The 21,470-nt window shown below is 32.3% G+C and overlaps 2 long non-coding RNA genes and 1 pseudogene across 3 annotated transcripts; 1 reads left to right on the top strand and 2 right to left on the bottom strand.

Moving 5' to 3' along the window:
- Nucleotides 1-1,448: 1,448 nt before the first annotated feature.
- On the top strand, nucleotides 1,449-6,439 carry LOC114288716 (receptor-like protein 9DC3 pseudogene; annotated as a pseudogene). Its single transcript, XR_014365889.1, has 3 exons — nucleotides 1,449-2,889; nucleotides 3,193-4,326; nucleotides 6,188-6,439. The product of XR_014365889.1 is annotated as a receptor-like protein 9DC3 pseudogene (transcript).
- Nucleotides 6,440-6,512: 73 nt separating this feature from the next.
- LOC145824660 (uncharacterized) lies at nucleotides 6,513-8,611 on the bottom strand. The gene is made up of 3 exons (XR_014366587.1): nucleotides 8,471-8,611; nucleotides 8,115-8,361; nucleotides 6,513-6,649 (listed from the first exon to the last, which is right to left on the bottom strand). It is a non-coding gene; the product is annotated as an uncharacterized LOC145824660 (long non-coding RNA).
- Nucleotides 8,612-8,614: 3 nt separating this feature from the next.
- LOC145824661 (uncharacterized) lies at nucleotides 8,615-12,427 on the bottom strand. The gene is made up of 2 exons (XR_014366588.1): nucleotides 11,946-12,427; nucleotides 8,615-8,832 (listed from the first exon to the last, which is right to left on the bottom strand). It is a non-coding gene; the product is annotated as an uncharacterized LOC145824661 (long non-coding RNA).
- Between the last annotated feature and the right edge of the window lie 9,043 nt (nucleotides 12,428-21,470).

Here is a 21,470-nt window from a genome sequence, read left to right as displayed (position 1 = left end):
ATTGCAAAAATATTTATTTTCTTGATATATTTTCATGATTTTTCTTGATTTGAATCTGACAAAGCTATGTGAGTTGATCAAGATTAGGGCTGCTTTGTGGATGAAACCATTCTTAAAGGTGTTCAACTTTTCAGTTCAAGATTTTATTTTCAATCTGAGGCAGATCAGGATGTGTTTGGGGAGTAGAGTTTTGATTTGAAGTTGGGGTGGTCACAATAGAGTTTTGATCTGAATGTGTGTTCAACTTGTTTCTCCGTTTTCTGTGTTTGTTGGTTTCTCACAAACATTTAAGGGGTGCTAGCATATGACCGGGTAGCCCTCGCGGTGCCAACCTTGTTGGGATGACATGGGTCTGCTGTGACGCTTTTTGCATTTATCCTCTTTATTGATATATCTTCTCTAGTTGCTTGAATATTCATCAATAAAATTCTTTTTTGGCTGATCAAAAAAAAAATAAAATGAGAAGGTAGTGAATGAAACAAATATTGAACAGGCCATGGTAGTGAAATTATTAAAACATCTTCCTCATTAATCAAACCATCGAAAAGTTTAGACCTACAATTGCAAACTCATCGTGTTTGCACCCACTGCTAGTAATAATATAAAATTTACTTGCATTGTTCTAGTAAATCAGATAAAATCAATTGTTTTACAAGAACATGATATATGCGTATATATATATCTTTGTATGATCAAAACCAAACAATGTATAAATAATATAAATAAAAATAAATAAAAACAAAAAGAGGAGGGTTTGAGGTAGAGATGAGAAAGAAGATAAAACAATACATACCCGAAAAACAAGTAGAGCTCTGAAGAAGACAAGAACATGGTGGAGAGTAGATCAACATTTAAAAAAATTAGAATAGTTTATCTATTGATGTTAAGGATCATGTAAATTCCATGAGGTAACCGATCCGAAACATCCATGGTGTTTGATTGATAGTAGATTGTGATGTTTCAAGGTGTTTGGTTATTTTAAGGTGTTTGATTTTTGAAGTTGTTTGAATTTGAAAAGATGTCTATGATTGTCTGTGATTTTATTAATGTTTAATAAATTTAGGAGAGTAATTTCAGAATACATAAAAAGTAAAAAACATGACAATTTGTCACACTTTTATAATAACTTAAATAAATTTAAAAAATTAATTATTTAAAAATTAGAGAAAAAATACTTTTTATTTTAATTTTTTAATTATTAACTTTTAACCTATAATAAATTGTAAATTGCAGCTATGCTCAACATTTATAAAGCCAAGTCTTCCTTGACGAGTGAAAAGTTATGGAGTCCAGCTGTGTAAACATCAATGAAGACTGACTAGTCAAACTCACTTTACTTGTTTGTAGGCTTTGCATTGCACCTACATTTGCCTATAAAAGCATTTGGCCTCTCCCCTGTTAATAGTCAGCAAGCATTACAACCTTTGTTTTTGAATCTAGGAGCAAACATGGTCTCTAACAATCAACTCTTTCACCTCTTTTTGTTTCTTTGTTTTTTCCAGATTACTTGTTTACATGCCCAACTCTGCACTCAACGACAGACCTATGCATTGCTCCAATTTAAGCAACAATTTTCCTTCAATAAATCTGCTTCCTACACATTGGTCGGTGACGGTGTTTCCGTCACATACGTCGATTACTGTGATTATGTCGGAATCCCTTCTTACCCGAAGATGAAGTCGTGGAAGGAGGGTTCTGATTGTTGCTCATGGGATGGGGTCGAGTGTGACAACAACACAAGTCAAGTAATTGGCCTCGACCTCAGTTGCAGCTGGCTCAACGGCACCATCCAACCCAATAGCACCATCTTCTACTACTTTCCTCACCTCCAAAGCCTCAACCTTGCTTTCAATGACTTCGGTATGTCTCCAATCTCATCTGAATTTAGTCGGTTCACCAGACTGACACACCTCAACCTCTCACGGTCTAGTTTTTCTGGCAAAGTCCCTATAGAAGTCTCCTTTCTGAGCAAATTGGTCTCGCTTGATCTCTCTTACAATTATGATTTGAGGTTGGAAGAACCGGGTTTCGAATTACTTGTTCAAAACTTAACCAAGGTAAGAGAACTTAATCTTTTTAAAGTAAACATATCTTCAGTGGTTTCGAATTCCTTGCTCAAGCTGACTTCTTTAACACTTCTCGATCTTAGTGAGTGTGGATTGCTTGGAAAATTTCCTGACGGAATATTCCATTTTCCACATCTGAATGAGTTGTGGATATGGGATAATCCTGCTCTCACTGGTTATTTTCCCGAGTTTATAAACTCGAGCAGTCCTCTCCAGCACTTGGAGCTTGCATACACTAATTTCTCTGGAGAACTACCTCGCTCAATTGGGAATTTGAAGTCCTTGAAAATTTTGGATGCCTTTGATAATAAATTTTATGGATCCATCCCTACGTCGCTCGGAAACCTTACGGAAATGACTGATTTTGACATCAGAGGAAACAATTTCACTGGCATGCTTCCATCTTCACTTTCAAACCTTGGAAATCTCATCTACTTGGGAGTTGAGGGTAATAATTTTGAAGGTAAAATCGCAGATTTTTTACCCAATGCAAACCTAACAAAACTTTTTGCGTTAGATTTGTCGGATAATCTGCTAAGAGGACCTCTTCCATCACAAATAATTGGACTTCCAAATCTAGCGGCATTACTTTTAGGTAATAACTTAATCAGTGGTACAATTCCATCTTGGGTCTTCAGCTTACCAGCATTGGATTACTTCAACCTCAGTAATAACAAATTGATTGGCCAAATAAAAGAGTTCAAATCCACTCATTTAACTATTGTTGATTTGAGCAATAACAACCTACATGGTAGGTTTCCAAGTTCAACCTTAAAACTTGTGAACCTTACTAGTCTCATTCTTTCATCAAATAACTTCAGTGGTGAGCTAGACATGCTCTGTCATGCAATTTCCCTTCAAATTCTTGTCCTGTCTAGTAACAACTTTAAGGCCATGTTTGTTTGGGTGGACATGAGCTTGGGATTGGACTAATAGTCCAATAAAATTATTAATCCGATGTTTGGTTAAACAATTGAAGTAGGGATTAATTATTTTAAACTTGATTATTAATTAAGATAGAATACATAATCCAACAGATTCATAGTTCTAGGACTATTAGTCATGGAATGCTAATCCAGTCCGCCCAAACAAACATGGCCTAATGGTTCTATTCCACAATGTTTAGGAAATTTCAGCATAGGTTTCTCTGTGCTTGATCTGCAAAAGAATAATTTTTCTGGCACCATTCTTGATGCATTTGTAAAGGGAAATTCCTTCGAAACAATCAACCTTGACGGAAATGGATTTGAGGGCCCAGTACCAAAGTCTTTAGTCAATTGCGAAATGCTACAAGTGCTAGACCTTGGACATAACAAGTTCTCCGATAAATTTCCATATTGGTTGGAAAATTTAACTTCACTACAAGTTCTAATTTTGAGATTTAACAAATTTCATGGGCCTCTACCGAATTCAGAGTGCAAATTTCCCTTCCCTAACTTGCGAGTTATGGATTTATCAAACAATTATTTTACTGGTCCATTGCCAAGAAAATATTTCAAGAATCTCAATGCTATGATGAATGTCAACGAAGCTAGTTTTGAATTGAATTACTTAGGGATGCCTAGTAGTTCAGCATATTACTATGATTGTTTGACCATAGTAATCAAAGGATCAACCATAGAAATGGTAAAAGTCCTAACCATTTTCACTGCAATTGATTTATCGAAAAACAATTTTGAAGGTGAGATTCCAGAGATCATTGGAAGGCTAAATTCAATCCGAGGGCTCAACTTATCCCACAACAACCTTATAGGTCATGTACCAGCATCTCTTGCTAATTTGACAACACTTGAATGGTTAGATCTCTCTTCCAACAAATTCACTGGGGAGATTCCTCAACAACTGAGGAATTTGATATCCCTTGAAGTCTTGAACCTTTCGCAAAATCAACTAGTAGGGTCGGTACCACAAGGCAACCAATTTGATACATTTTTAAATGATTCCTACATTGGCAACTTGGCATTATGTGGACCTCCATTGCTTAATACATGCAATCCAAGGACACCACAACCACCACCCTTGATGTTTCAACAAGAAGACAATCCTTCAAGTGGATTCAATTGGGAAGTCATATTACCGGGTTATATATGTGGGCTTGTGTGGGGACTTGTTATGGGATATCTTATGTTCTCTAGAGGAAAACCTCAATGGCTTGTGAGGATCATTGAAGGTGAACGAAACGAAAGCAGAAAGAGATTTAAAAAGTATGCTTACAAGAACAGAGGAAGGTGAAATTAGCCAATGCAAATGGTGTCCTTTGGTAAGTATTACAATGAATTTCTGCATCCTTTTACTTGATCATGAAAAATTATGGCTTGGTTATGGTTGTTATCTAGTCTATTTTTAGTTTCTTGGCAGTTTATTTGTATCATACATAATAAAGCTAGTTTATTTCCTTTGATGTTTATACAAAGCACTGGATTGGAAATCATCATGCAAACAATTAAAAAATAAAATCGTGGACGTAATAAATGAGTAGTGAAAATAAAGGTTTGTTATTGACTCTAATAGCTGCAATTGACAAAAGGTACAAGACTTGGACACTTTTTTAATAGTTTTTCATTTTCTTTTTAAATTTACTTTTATACCTTAAACTATAGTCACTTTTTTTACTTCATTTTTAAATCACTAATTGCATCTTTTTAGTCTTTATTGTTCATGATTTCAGTTCATATGGGAGACAATTTGTCCAAATCATTAATGCTAAAAATCTAATCTAATGGTTAAAAAAATAATTTTACAATTTAGACAACCAAAAACCCAGATTTCTCTCTACTTCAAATAATGAATAAGAAAATGACTGCTTGGTTAGGTAAATTTACACCAACCTCTCATAATTATAGTGGGTTAACACTTAGCTTATTTTTATTAGTAATTCATTAATTATATGAATAAAAAAATAATATGTTTACCTTGTTTGGTTTAATTCATTTTTCAAAAAATTGAGTTTTTTTTTTTTTTTTTTCCTTTTTAGTGATTTTTTTTTAATATTTTACGCAATTTTTTTATTTATTAAATACATCTAATTTAAATACACGTAAAAAGTATAATATTTATAAAATAAAAAATTCACCAAACACAAAAAATAAAAATAAAAATAAAAATGCAAATATATATGTACATATATTAAAATTCAATACATTTTCATATTTTGTTATACAGTAAACTATAGTCACATTTTTTTTACTTCATTCCTAATTTATTAGTTGCATCCATTTATTGTTTCTTATTTCAGTTCATATGGTTTAATTGGATACGATATCCGCAAATCAACAATAGTGAAAATCTAATCTAATGGGTAAAAAAAATAATTTAAGAATTTAGAAAATTTAAATGGTACAACTAACCCCTATTTTTTTTCTTATTCACACTTACTAGACAGCTCACCCTTTACAACTAAACACTTATATTCCTCTCTACCTCTGATCTCAAATAATGAATAAAACAAATATGTTTTTGGTTGTACAGTTTAGAGTAAATTACACAGGTCTCTCTTAATATTTGAAGAAAACAAGCCCTCTTTTATGTTTTGCTTTCTATTATTAATATGGGAAAGAGTTCTGTCTAATTTGTTGTTGAATTACAAGTGTGATAATCGGTTCGTAAGATACATTATAGATCTTATTTTGATGATCTGAATCGTACAATTTGTAAAAAAAAAAAAAATTGTAGACCATTTAGGATAAAATTTAGATTAATGCAATATTTATATCCATATAATTTTTTTCATATTGGTCTTTAAAAAAATGAATGGACAATTTCAAAATTATACTTGTCATTCGTTTTTGTAAACAAATATAATGAAATCATATAGTTATGAATATAATGAATCTATTTTTTTATTTTTTATTTTTTAAATTATCAAAATAGGATATGCGGTGGCTCTATAAATCCCAACAACACCCCTCTAGTAAAATTGCGGATGGGAGAGAATCCTTCCCATTAAAATTGAGCAACACCGAAAGTGTTTTCATTTTTTTTTCATTGTTATCATACATTAATTGAAGCTATCTAATCAGCATATACATGGTTTTTAAAATATATTTGGGTGACATGCATGTCAAATCCAATATGCTCAGGAAATTTAGTAATTGTAGCAATCTTTGATTTGTGTCATGTAGTTGCGGTGCATTTCAATTTGATCCAAGTGGCATAGCTTTTTGGAGCCAGGGCGAATTTTGATCAAACTGATGCATTACACAATACTGGGAAGTTGCAGATACAATATCAAAGCTTAGAATGTATATATATGTTAGTGAGTGTGTGTCTACTTGATGAGTGTGTTGTTGAATTTGTAAAATATAAATTTTAATTTTGATTTAAAAATGAATATGTTGTGTGCTATTATTAAGTAGTAAAGATATTGTTTCCCATATTGAAGATCTAGGATTGGAACCTTTTGCGTGGTTTGTATTTTCTCGTGTTTGGAATAATGGAAAACGAAAATCAATGAAAAATATTCTTTATTATCAACAAAAAAACAAGTCAAGTAATTGGCCTCGACCTCACTCAAAGAAGCATTTTGCAGGTAGAACGTTGAGGCTATGAATAAATATTTTGCATCTCTCCAAGAAATTTCTAACCTGAAAAATAAAAATATAAATTAATTCAGAAACCACTAAAAGCATATGAATAAACTAACTATGAAGTAAACAAATAAATCAAATATTCATACACCAAACAACCTGCATATAAACTTTCATCATCAACTTCTATCATATCAAGCTCATAACAACCTCAAACATACAAACCAAAAAAAGTACCCAAATTATAAGATTCACTGATCTCTAAAATACGACTTTAAACATCCAAAAAATATAACTACAAATCGTAAATCAATTAGTCTAATATTTAGTCTAAAAGAATGAATTAACTAGGCCATGAAACTATACTTCCTATTACATCTTGAAGATCATATATTTCTTGAAGATCATGAATTGACTAGGCCATGGAACTGTATGATTTAAACCTGAGTGTTTCTAATCCTATCATATTAACACACTTATTATTACAGTAAGCCATATTACGCAAAATATGACATGAATGAGGAGCTGGTAACCTATGCTTTACACTAGCAAAAAGAAAAGAAAGTGATACATCATCAGGCTATTCAAATCCCTATCATCCATGAATAGCACTCACAGGCCACAACTCTATTTATATTGACTTAATGTCAAGCACATAAAATGTGCAATATATCAGTACTTCAAGCATGTGTCAAATAGTTCTGTAACTATGAAATGAACTTGCAATTACTTGTACAAGTTAGTTTTAAACCTCATTAACTAGCACCACTACTCCACTCACATTGACTTATTCCCAAGCACATAAAAATGTGTAATATATCAATCAGTACTTTGAGCATGCTATCATATGCTACTGCACAAATTAAAGGAAAAACCTATAATGTGTTTGAGATTTTGCATAAACCTGAGTGTTTCTAATCCTAGGCTACTGCACAAATTAAGGGAAAAAAGGAATTCCAGAAGTAATGTTTCAGAGGCTAAAATAGAAAAAGGTTACACAAAAAATACGCCAAGAGTCTACAACATCAGATGTCACAGACCAAAAACAAAGCTAGCTGGGTATTAAGAGAGCCAAAACACAACCAAAATGACCAAGAGATGTTCACAGAGACCACAGTGCAGCCATGCAGAGCACAAAATGCTAGAAAAGGCAGAGCAAAACTCTCTCTCTCTCTCTCTCACACACACACACACACACAAAGACCCAAAAAGAAAAACAAATAAATAAAGAATACAGCAAGACTCTACTTTCAGATAGAAATGGCAGAAGAATTTCCAGAAACAAACCCAAGTGAACACATCAATTTTGAATTCTGTTCTAAGCTGTCTTTCCTATGTTAATTTTCTTTTAGTTTACTGGATGCTTCTTAATGAAATAATCTACATTGATAGTGCTTTTTAAATAATCTTTATAAGCCAAACAATAGAAATGAAAAGGATAACAGAATCCAACAAGTGTTGAATATCCAAAGGAGTTGTATATGTGACAAAACACATGCCTACTAGTAGGGGAAAGGAAAACCTGGATGTTATTTGATACAATATTTCTGACAAGTCTAGTTTCTGCTCAAAACTCTGTTACATTGTGGCAAATCCAATAAGAAGAGGTTCGAGAAGCCCAACAAGACAGCTCTTTATCTAAACCCCCTTTTCTGTTTCAGATTTATCTTTGTTAGGTTTGCGAGCAACAATCGATCATTCAATGCACCAAACAGCACTGTACAGAAGTTCATCTTGATGGCTCAGAAAAGCAGTGGTATAGTACAAAGCTGCAATTGTTGATATATAGATCAAACAAGAGTAGAGAAAATAACATGATGCTGAGGAACCTCAAATATGAAAGTAAAAATTTTAATTAACTGAAACAATGTATGATACCTGCATTGGGCATCCTAATAGAAAGAATTGTCCTCACTTTTCCATCCCACCCAAGCACGCTGATTGCAGTGGCAGTTGAAAATAGAAGTGCAGGTCCAACCCAGAGAAGGGATCTAAAGTAATCATAGGTTAAAGACCAAACAATTTTAATAACTATTAACCATGTCATATAACAAAAAGTGTAACTATCAGAAAAGTAGCCAATATGCAATAAGTTTTCCATCTAAGGATATTAAAGGAAGTTCCTTATCAAATTTTGTAGAACTGCTAGCCAATATATCTAGATCTGCTGAAACAATTAGAACTCTTTGAGTTGTTAATACTCCTGCGACATAGCCTCATAGAGTTTCTTGCCAGTGAACCTGGAAAAGAGAGTTAGAAGAAACAAGAAACAATTTTCTAATTATTTGTACATTCAATTCCAAGGGAAAAATTAATAGAGAGAGAGAGAGAGAGAGAACAACTGATAAGAGTAGATCCACATGGATGGTTAATTAGTTGAAAGCTCACTTTCTGGTCAGAGGTAACTAATTCATGGTATTTGGAAAGCTATATGACCAGCCATAGGAGCTATTTTATATTAATAAGAAAAAAATTATAAGAAAAAATTCTGAGTACCCCATGCTAAAGTTGCTGATATTCTGCAGCACAATGGTGCAGTTAGCAGTGTTAAAATTTGATATAGGTACAAGAAATAGATTTGGAATAGCAAAGCCCAAAAGGCCAACTCTGATCTGAGCTACATGGGACATATTTGATCTTCATTTTCCATTAGAGGGGAACATTATACTCAGCAAATTCACACTATACAAAATTTCTTTAAAACTAGAACAGGTAAAGGACAAGGAAGAGGAATGAGAGCATCCTTTAAAAAACTTACGATTGAAGCAAAGAGCACAAATTATCTGACAGAAGACAGTGTCTACTAAAAGAAAGCAGACAGAACAGAAATGTAAAAACAGAAGAGCAATTATGAAAGAAAAAGTGATTACATCTAAATAATCTCTGCAACTTTTTTCTAATTCTAAGCCCTAGACAATGGACAACCCCACAATTATGGAACCTTTCAAACCTCATCCTATCCAACATGATAAAGATCATAAGCATCTTAACTTTTTCTTTTTTACAAAAACCAATAGAATTTTTGGGAATATATTATTTCGCAATAATCATTAAAAAACTCTTAATGTCAAAGACGTCATACTCATGTAGGAAGGTGTGTGTGTAAGCATCCATGTTAGAAAACTGTTAAGATGTTTCTAAGCCATAGCTGACCCTATTTCCGCAAGAATGCAAACAATGATTTGGAAGTTCGCATGTATGACCCATCTTCAACCTCACCTTTAAAGACAAGCAAATAATCTTTATAAGCAAGCAATGATTTGGAAGTTTGAATTTTTGAAGAAACACTCACTGTCTTCAATATCACCTGAGAAGTATCTCTCAGATCAGTATCACCTGAGAAGTAAGACTTTTTTTGTGGGTTTGATGATTATGACAATTGATCCAATTACATGAAAATGCCCTGCATCACTATACCACCAACTTGGAATTTTCTATTTCTTCCAAGTTTGAATGGAAAATCCATAACAGCAAAATGGGAAACACCAATTTATAAAATACTTATACAAATCTCAATCACATCCAATCTTTATGGTTTTTAAATTTTACTAAATTTGAACAAAATATAATTCTTAAAATTTAATGATTTGATTCATTCTTAAGAGACAGTTGGTAGTTGATTAAGAGGGAGTTAAAGCTTCAAGTCAATTATTGGAACCTCTATATACAAGTCTTAAAGTCAAGCAACTTGCTAAGAGCATCTATGGTAACTTCTGTTTAAAAAAAGAAAAAATCAAAGTTGAACAGGTAACAACTGTAGGACAGATATGTCTATGTAAATATATAGAAAAGATGAGTTGCTAAGATTGCCAGTGAAGGTGAAGTCTGATGATGATCTAGCAGCAGCTGCTGCTGGAGCGGCTGATGGAAGGCCAGGCCACTGCAGAGATAGGTTTTATCGTTCATTAGCAGGAGGCCAATTCTGAATATAAAGAGTTATGAAACACTTTTCCTAGTTTGAAGAATTATATACGAATAAATTGATCGTTTCTTATCTTCTTTTTTTTTTTTTTTTTTTTAGCTTCACCTTTTGTGTTGCAAGAGTAGACTGTGTTGCCTAACAGAATTTGCATCGATTTAGAATAGGTTAGATGTGAAAATTAGCATCTTTAACAACCAGAAGCATTCTGATTAGGTTAGTGTGTGCTTTCTAGCTACTCCCTAATGTGATTCGATATAATTGAGGGATTTGATGCTTCCCCAACCAAAAACCTGAGTGATCCAATGTAATGGTTGAGTATAATTGTGAGATACTTCGTGATTTAAGATTATTTTATTTATTTATTTCTATTTTTTACACGTTAAAGGCTCCAGAAAGATACATTCTTACTTTAGGGAAGGGATAAAGAATCTCTGTTAAATTCCATGTCCTAAGATGAATGCAAAAGTTCAGATTTGGCTTTCATAATATGTAAAACAATTAGAAAGAAATGGCATGATTAAAATGAAAATGCAAAACAATAAAGTTGCTTTTCCATGTCACTTTGTTGATTGTTCAACTTCAACACATTCTTTTTATCTTACATTTATTCTTGGATTGTTTTAAAAAATGCACCTTTCCACTTGATTGAAGGTGGTTTTGTTTTGGAAAAACAAATGCTAGATGATAGAAGATTCCCAAAAATGCATCTCGACTTACAGCAAAAGGTCCCCATAAAGGTAATGTAAGATTTTTTTTTTTTTTCCCTGACAGATTATTAAAAGCAGTAATCAATTGAAAACATTTACACCATTGCAATAAACCATTAGCCCAAATACAATACTTTTTTTTTTTTTTTTTTTGTTGATAAATAACCATTAACTCAAATACAATAATTCCCCACCGCCATTAACCCCAAATCTAGCCACCAAATAGGCCTTATTCCAGCCTTCCTAACAAAGTAGATCCTGCAATCCATCAACAAACTCCAAGGCTGAATCATATCATCAAGAATAATAGCCACACTCTGGTCCATTTCCCTGTTCACATTAAACATATTCACCACACCCTGCAAATCAACTTCTACAATAATAGAAGGTAACCTCAACTCCCCAGCTATCCTTATCTCGTCCCTACTAGCCAGCACTTATATTGAATAAAACTTAAAACAAATGAGGTATAATGTATATTAATTAATTTAACATGTTTATGATTTAAATGTAAAAAATACTGCCACAAATGGTTCTCCAAAGATAGAAATATGCATGATAGATGAAAATGTATGAAAATTTTATTTTATTTATTTATCTATCTATCTATCTCTTCTTCTTTTTTTTAATGTTTCTTAAATATGAGCACGAACAAAAGTGATTCTCTAAAAATTGAAAATGCACATGAATAAATTAATGTTCGTGGAGGTAATTTTTTCCTCACCTAAATGCACCACATAAAATGGAGAGAAAAATTAGGGCAAAGATGAACCGTCCATCCTCCAATTTCGTTTCTGAGGCATTAATGTGGCCCGCCGCCTGATCCTTCTCATCGTAATCAGCCCGTTCGAGATCGCCATTCTGACGAGTCCGGTGGTAGTCCTTTGTAGACAAGGGTTCTGAAACAGTTGAGGGGAGTGTAGGGTCTGGATTTGAACATATGGCTTGTAGAGGAATTGGAGAACATCGAATGTAGGGTTAGGGTTTTGGAACCGATGACGAGAGTGGAGAAGACGAAGTAGACGACCAGTGAAGATCGGTGAAGATAATAGGCGAAGAGAGAGAGAACGGTGAGAGAGGAGGTGGTGGCGGCGGCAGTGGTGGTCGCCGGTTGCGCCACCAGAGGCGACGACGTAGGAGGCGGAAGAGATAAAGAGACAGGACAGTGTGAGGGAGTGCTAGGTTAGGGTTTACCCTCTGTATAATACTAGCGGGTGAGACACGCGATGCATTGGTAAATTCAGCAAAAAAATTATATTATTTTTTTATTATATTTTTTAATAATAATATACGTATTATATTATTTTTTTATTATATTTTTTAATAATAATATACGTATGAATTATAAGTGTAATGTAATGCAAGCTAAATATTTTTAACTATGTGTAATATAACATTTATTTAGTATATATTTCAAACAAAAATATAAACAATATAATATACACAAATCTTTTAAAAATATACAATATTTCCTAATTTTCACCACAAAAATATATATATATATATATATACATTATGAATTCATAAAATTATGAGAAACATCATGAAAAAAATTAAATATTTATTTTTAATTTTAATAACTTTATTGTATATCATGAAAAAAGAAAAATGAAAGAAATAAAAAGAAATTGAGAGAGAACTGGAAAGAAAGATCACAAAAAAAAAAAATTAAATATCTATTTTTAATTTTAATAACTTTTGGTGTCCTCCTTGTTATCTATAAATTTATTTTTTATTTGCTGAATCAAATTTAAAACTATACTCATACATAATTTTTCAGGTATCTTAAATTATTATTTTTTCAATTTTAATATTTGTTGAAACCTTCTTATTATCTACAAATAATTTGTTAATCAATAAGTATAAAAAATAAACAAATAAATTGAACCTTATTGATATAACAAATAAATTGAAATTTTAATTTTAATAACTTTTGGTGTCCTCCTTGTTATCTATAAATTTATTTTTTATTTACTGAATCAAATTTAAAACTATACTCATACATAATTTTTCAAGGTATCTTAAATTATTATTTTTTCAATTTTAATATTTGTTGAAACCTTCTTATTATCTACAAATAATTTGTTAATCAATAAGTATAAAAAATAAACAAATAAATTGAACCTTATCTGATATAACAAATATATTGAAAATTATTTGTTACTCGTGCATAATCTTATAGCTATCCTATATGTTTTCTGTTGTTAATTTTAAAATATTTTAAAATTTCCTTATCTTATAATATAACTTGAGAGAAAGAACTGAAAAAAAAAGTGAAGAATTAATTCATCACAATTGATATATAAACACAACTCTAGAACCCAAATAACAAATAAAGACTTTAAGAGAGAGAATTGGTTCCTCCATCAAAAAAAAAAATAAAAAGAAAAATTGAAAAATTTCACATCATAATGTCTACATGTTTCCATCAATAAAACTTTCAAAAAAAAAAATCACATTATAAACATGTAGATTTTTATATGGCGGTTTCTATGAAAAAAAATTCATAAAAATATAAGTTTAAAATTCAAATTATAACGTCTACATTTTTTTTTAATTTTGTTTTATTTGTTATTTTTTCAGTCAACATGATCAACAAAATAGAACAAAAACTTCTATGACTGAGAATATAAAAAATTCAAGACTCTTAAACAATTTAAAAAATATATATGAAAATAAATAAATAAAATCAATAAAAATATTAAAATTGAAAATATTTAAATCATTTACCATCAAAGAGAAACAATAGTCTTGTTTACACTTTCTCTGCCATCATTCTTGAGAGAACAAAAATAGTTTTAAAATAGTCTTTTTATATTAGTTTTTAAAAAATAAATTCTAAAAATATTGTTAGAAAATCAAACCGGCACACACAACAATCCAACAACCATTCTTCGTTGTACAGCAACCTCCCCGCCCGCTCTCTCTCTCTCTCTCTCTCTCTCTCTCTCTCTCACACACACACACACGCCACCACGCAACACCAGAAACCATTCGAACTATCGAATTGATTTGGAAAATAAAAAATTTAAAATTCTTAAACAATTTACAGAATATATAAACAAAACATATATGGAAAACGAAAAAACAAAAATTTCAATCAATGAAAATATAAAAATTAATGATTCTTAAATTACTTACCATCAAAGAGAAACAATAGTCTTGCCCTGTCTTCTTTTTTTTTATTTGTGAAAAACAATAGTCTTAAATATGTTAGAGATGAATATGCGTTTGAAAATGTGTTTGTGGATCGTGTAACAAAAAAAAAAGGTGTTTGTGGAAGTTCAGAATTGGTTTGGTTGAGATATGTAAGGGAACGTGGGTGGGGTGGGGTGGGGTGGGGTGGGGCGGGGCGGACGTGGATGTATTTATTTATTTTTATTATCTAACTACAGGTGGCAAAAGCTTCTGGAGACAAAAGTTAGGCTTCATGACACCAAAATTGGTGTTGACTTTTAATAATAGAATAGATATATATATATACTAGCGGTTGGGCACACACACGATGTGTGTGCAAATTAAATAAATAGGAATAAAAGAAAATAATAATGAAATTAATATTATAATGTGTACTTAGTTTAAGTGGTATGAGTCCTCATACTTAACTTTTTTTTTAAAAAAAAAACACTGCCACATGGCATGAGGAGGGTAAAGCAAGATTCAGGACACCATATTATGTGTTCACTTTATAATAGTATAGATATATATATATATATATAAGGATAGGGTGGTTAGGTTAGAGTTTAGACACGTATGATTCAAAAAAAACATTATCTCACTCATTAAATTGCGTGTGATTAAAAAATTATTTTAATTTTTTTATCACACTTTTAATAAAATTGAGATATTTTTAAATTTTTGTATGTGATCTTTAATCCCGTGTTAATTAGAAAGTGTGATTAAAAAATATATATATATAATCATACTTAATTAAAAAGTGAGATAAAAAATAAATATTATTACACTTAATCAAATCAAGTGTGATTAAAATATCAATTTAATTTTTTTTTTTATCACACTTTCAATTAAAGTGAAATATTTTGTCAAAGCGTTATCTTTAATTATTTTTGTAGTAGTGGCAATTTGATTAACACTACAATTCATATGATTTGTGAACTGTCGAGTTGGATAGATTTTGTACTCCTTTTTTATTAACACTACAATTCATATGATTTGCACACCCTTACCAGATTGGGATGCTTGCAGGGGCCACAAGTGGAGGCCAGGTTTACACATGGACAACAACTAGAGCTTCTCTTTTCAACCACCATGGTTGTACTTTAACTTAAAATTAACTTGATGAACAATCAATTCAGTTTATATGTATGCTACTTCATTTGGTAAGTTTTAAATATATTTATGGTTTAGCCTCCAACTCTTTCTTGCTCAGCCATTTCTGCAAAAACTGTATGTTAACTAGTTTACATTGTTGCTTTGGCACTTATTCATTTCTAACTGAAAAAACATTAATGAGGTGACCCTGTGTATGGCCATTCCAATATACCACATTAGCTAAATTACTCTATTTTTTAAAATTTATTACTTATAATCATTATGGGTTTTATATCAGCACTTAAGATGAGGCTTACTATTATTGTTAGAGTCTCTAAAGTTAGTTAACTCCATAAATTTGGAGTAATTTGTCGTGAAATTAGAGTGATTGTGCTGGGGGAGTAATGCTTTTGAAATTCCTAGATCTATTACCACAAAAAAAATTGAAAGAAGAAAGAAGAAAAAATTGGTAGATCGAATATCACGTGTCCAACTTCAAATTTTTTAGAAGTTTAAGCAATATAAATTTTATTTTGGTCAAGGTATGAACAGTGATTTGAACAACCCAAATTCTATCATTAATAAATATAAAATATATGATAAACATGAATTTAAGTCATTGATGAATTTAATATATATATATTTGGAACTAGATCGTTGAATTTAATATAATACTGCTTATTTTCTCACTGTTGAATTTAAGTCATTGTAATGTAATTAATTTTATTGTTTGATACGTATAATTCAAATTAATTTTTTTTCTTGCATTTCATGTTTGAAATTTTACAGGTAATTTTCTCTTTTTTTTTTATGAGGTATAATGTAGTGACTCAAAATTTGTTTTTAAATAGTCAGTGCATAATTTAATTAAGCAAATTTTTGAATTTGAGTGCCGTGTAAATTCTGTACGAAAACAATTCGATTTTGTATTTTTTAAAAATAGTTCCCGATCTCAAAAAATTATGAAATTTTTATATGTTGTTCTCATGTGAGTCTAGCATGTTAGACAAAAATTTCAGAATTTAATTGATGAGTATTTATTTTATGAAAATTCATGGATTGATTGGTGTTCAGTTTAATTTATAGCAGAATTTTGTTATTTAATTTTTAATGTTTAAATCATGATTTGGATAGATTTGTTGGGTCTATTTTGATATGTAATTGGGCGATGTTTGGCTTATGAGTGGGATTTTAATTCAAGACGCATGATTTAGATTTAATTTAATTTGAGTTTGTTTAATTACTCATATTTAATTGTTTGGTCCTTTTTTATTATGTAATTGGTAGTAACCATCTTGGAAGTTGTTATTATTTTTTATATAGAATAATAATAAATATTTGTTAGTTGATTTTATGGTGTGTACCATATAGTGAAAAATTATATATTTTTATAGTGAATAAAATGTGTATATATTTCGTGGTGAGCAAAATATTACATTTTGTGCTGAGAAAAATTATATCATTTTATAATTTATATTATAAATTCTGAGATATTATTACAAAAATTATATATATATATATATATATTTTTTGGGAAACAAACCCATGTAGGTGACCCTCTTTTTGTCTCCTTGCCATCATTTCTTCTTCTTTTCCGTTTCATTTCATTTGTTTGGCTTGGGTTGGCAGACCCCTCTGCCTCTCTCTCGCTCTCTGTCTGTCCACTACAAGAAAATGCATGTTTGGCGACTAAAATTGGCGACCAAACCAATTTTAGTCGCCAAAAACACCACATTCATCGACCAAATATCGGCTTCGGTCGGCATTGATTGAAACCTTTTGGCGACTAACGTGTTTTCGTCGCCATATAGTATCATTGGCAACCAAGTTTCCATTTAGTCGCTGTTGTTACCCACTTAGGCTACCAATATTTCATTTTGTCGCCGTATGGTTTAATTTGGCGACTAAACATTTTTGTCGCCAAAAAAAGGGTATTTTTGCGATTACTTTTTGACGACCAAATCTGGGTTAGTCGTTGTATATTCAGTATTGCCGACGAATTTTTGAATTTAGTAGCCAAAAAGGAATCTTTAGGCGACCAATTTTTTGTCGCCAAACATGCATTTTGGCGACAAATTGTCGTTTAGTCGCTAAATGTTCGAATTTTGTTTTTAGAGGGAAAATAAATAATTTTCGCGCCCAGTACATATATATTGCACACAGTGTTTTGTTCTCTTTTGTCTCCCTCTCACACACCGACATCAACATACCAAACCCGTCCCTACCAAACCCGTCGCTCACCACCTGCGATCATCACCATCGCAGGCCACCGGCGCTCGCCACCAGCACCACTGCAAATCGGCGATCATCACCATCGCAGGTATGTTTCTGTCGTCTCTCTCCCTCTCTGTCGATCTGGTTCTATCTGGTTGTCGATGTCTCTCCCATCCCCTTCTCTGACGATTACTTTTAGGGTTTGACATGTTTTTGTCCTTTCATTTTCCATTTATTTCGTACACAAATTTTTAGGGCTTTTCCTGACTTCGTGAATGGGTGTGGTTGACATTGCAGATTGTCCATTTCGATTTTGGATTTGGATTATTTTTGTATCGTTTAAATGTGCCTCTGTTTTGGAGAAATGTTCCAAATCGGTTCAAAAATGTTCGAAATGTGCCTCTGTTTTTTGAACACACTTGTTGATTTTGGATGCTTTTCCTGATTTAGTCTTATCATTATAACTGTGCCTCTGTTTTTTGTATCGAAAATGTTCGAAATGTGCCTCTGTTTTTTGAACACACTTGTTGATTTTGGATGCTTTTCCTGAGTTAGTCTTATCATTATAAATGTGCCTCTGTTTTTTGTATCGAACATGTTTCAAACGTTCCGATGGTGTGACTCAAATTCGAATTAAGTAAAAGAAATTGTTTTTTTTTTAAAAACCACAAATCGGTTCGATTCAATCCTAATTATTGACAGTTAGGTCCATGATTTTATAGTTATGATTTTTATTTGAAATTTAGTTCCATTTATGTAAATATATTTATAGAAATCGTAGTTCCAAATTGGAATGAATCTCATTTTCATAGTTTGGTTGAAAACTTTCAATATTTTCAAGATTCAGTTTGATTCCAAATTTCATAAAACCATAGCTAATAATTCGATGTTAGTTTACTTCAAAACCAAACCAAATTCAACCTTGCTCTCCCCTAACTCGAATCGTAACCACCAAATCAGTTGAGAATAAGCCTGATGATCATAGTATGAGATCATCTATCCCAATTCCTATCCACCAAAACACTTCAGAATAAGCCCCTGACCACTTTATTCAAGAGACGAAAGACAAATGATATACTCCAGCTCCGCATCTACAATGGGTTAGGTAGTTGTTGTTTGAAACACCTCAATTCAATATATATTTCTTGGACCTTAAAGAATTGCAAGTTTAACATTATAAACTATTTGCATTCTCCTCTTAAAACAATTAGACACATCCACATTCATTTGTTTTTGTAGTCTATACTCTTCATGACCCTTAGATTATTGTCTGACTTAAAACTCAGATATTTCAGTACTTCTCTCTACACATTTCAAGAAGAGTAAGACAAAGATAGTTCAAAAAATATAGAACTACCTTTGATGACCGCAACGGAGAAACATATACATTATGAACACATACCCCATCACGGCGTGTTGATGACCAATCAAGAAACACACTACGAAAAACTTGAGGTTTACAATGTCGTTCATTTCTATAGTTGAAAATTATTTCTTTAAAAGTCAATTTTAGTTCAGAAATATGTGGCCGTCACATAAGAAATTAGGATTACAAAGTGTGATTACTTAATATCCTAATTACTCTCACATTTTTGCACTACAAACCTTTGGAACTCCATAGAAACAATAGACGATAATCTGGTCAATATGACGATTACAGAACATGGTCGTCCTTTCACTCATAATTTGTTGAAAACAGATGAAAAATAATCTCTCGGATCTCCCGAGATATCTGTACCCTTTCAACCATACCGTTGATTCTGGAAGCACCTAACTTCACAATCTAAGTTGCACAAGAAGTTGCACTATCTTACTATAGAATGGGAACAATAATAGAATGGCAATGGCCAATGTAAGGCACCAAACCATATTCTAACTACATTTCATTTGTCTAGGCCCTCAATAGGCTTGGGCCATCTCTACTTCTTGAGTGCTCTTGTGATATTGTTTAATGTCAAAATTAGAGTGAAAAATGCTAAACTCTAGTTGTTGACATATTGTTTAATATCAAAATCAAAGTGAAAATGTTTTGAAAAAATGTGAGAAAGAGTTTTCAAAGTTAAAGACAAAGTGTTTCTGAGATTGATGAAATATGTTGTTTTTTCTCTTTTTGTAATTTTTTTGTGGCAATCTAAATTGAGAATATGAGCTATGCCATAATAAAGAAACCCATTTTATAATGAGAAGAGAGTGACAGTGGCCATTGTTGGTGTTCCTATCTAAATGTATCAAGGGTTCAAGCCTTCTTTTTGCAAGATACACCTCAAATGTACTTGACATTAGTGCATTATTGTTTCTTTAAAGAAAAATCTTGATGGTTCAGATTAAAGTTGTGTACATTTGGTTTGTCTGAAAGGGATAAAAGGTTACATTTTACAAGCTTCCAGAGAAAAGGAGCCACAGATTTGAAAAAGCTAAAGTGAGCAGAAAATTTGAAAAAGATTAATGATTTCTTATGATCATCCATGAGACCGATCTGTTATTACTATTTTCTTCACTTCAAAAAGCAATGCTAATCGAGCCCCTAAACTTACTTAAGCTCTCTTCCATTACAGAGTATTTTTCCAATTCCCTGTCGATTCCCAGGTTCATCTTCGCTTGATGTGTACTGTTCCAAGAATGGACAAGAGTTGGATGATGATAACAGATAGGCTAAAAAGCAAAGAGTATGTACAAGGTGTTCAGTCATTTTTGGAGTTTGCTACGAAGAATTTAGGGCCGTAGGATGAAATCCGTTGTCCTTGTGTTGATTGCTTGAACGGCACGAAATTACCTCGACATGTTGTACGGTTGCACTTGCTTCGAAGAGGAATCGCATGTTCTTATCGCACTTGGGTCCACCACGGGGAACGTGTCCCCCTATTTCGTAGTCATCCTATTATGCGAAACGATGACACTCAAACCGACCGAGCTGGAATGACAACCAATCACGAAAATGTGGATGAACTTCCAACCATGTTACAAGAGATTTACATGAGTGGTCTCATGGATGATCCTATCGACGGAGAACGTACTAGTTCGGAGAGGCACAATTTGTTTAAGTTCATGAAGTTGTTCGATGATGCTCAACGTCAAGTATATCCAGAGTGTGAAAAGTTTTCCATCTTGTCCTTCGTAATTAAGATGCTTCACGTGAAGGTGTACAATAAATGGAGCAACAAATCTTTCGATATGGTTATGCAAGTTTTCAAAGACATTCTCCCAAAGTGTCATGAAAATGTTCCATGGACCCTTTATGAAGCAAAAAAGTTCTTACGTGAGTTGGGTTTGGGATATGAGCCCATTCATGCATGCAAGAATGATTGTACTTTATTTTGGAAGGACAACGCCACATTGGAGAATTGTTCTACATGTACGGAGTCTAGATACAAGTTGAACGACAAGACGGGTAAAAACATTCCACAGAAAATACTAAGGTACTTTCCTTTGACACCGAGGTTGAAGAGATTTTACATGTCGAAAAAAACAGCTGTAGATATGAGATGGCACAAAGATAAGCGTGTGGATGATGGAGTACTGCGACATCCAGCTGATGGTGAGGCATGGAAGGACTTTGATAGGTTGCATCCTACGTTCTCTGCGGATCCTCGGAATGTACGGCTAGGGCTTGCGACGGATGGTTTCAATCCATTCGGACATATGAGTACATCGTACAGCATGTGGCCCGTAATCTTAATGCCTTACAATCTACCCCCATGGAAGTGTATGAAAGATCCATTTCTCATGATGTCATTGCTTATTCCCGGACGATCCGCACCTGGCA

This window comes from Camellia sinensis, chromosome 4, assembly GCF_055761805.1.
Source record: "Camellia sinensis isolate YWXY chromosome 4, ASM5576180v1, whole genome shotgun sequence".
In the NCBI taxonomy this organism is placed as follows: domain Eukaryota; kingdom Viridiplantae; phylum Streptophyta; class Magnoliopsida; order Ericales; family Theaceae; genus Camellia; species Camellia sinensis.
Note: the sequence above shows the minus strand (reverse complement) of the source record. Positions and strands in the feature narration are given on the sequence as shown.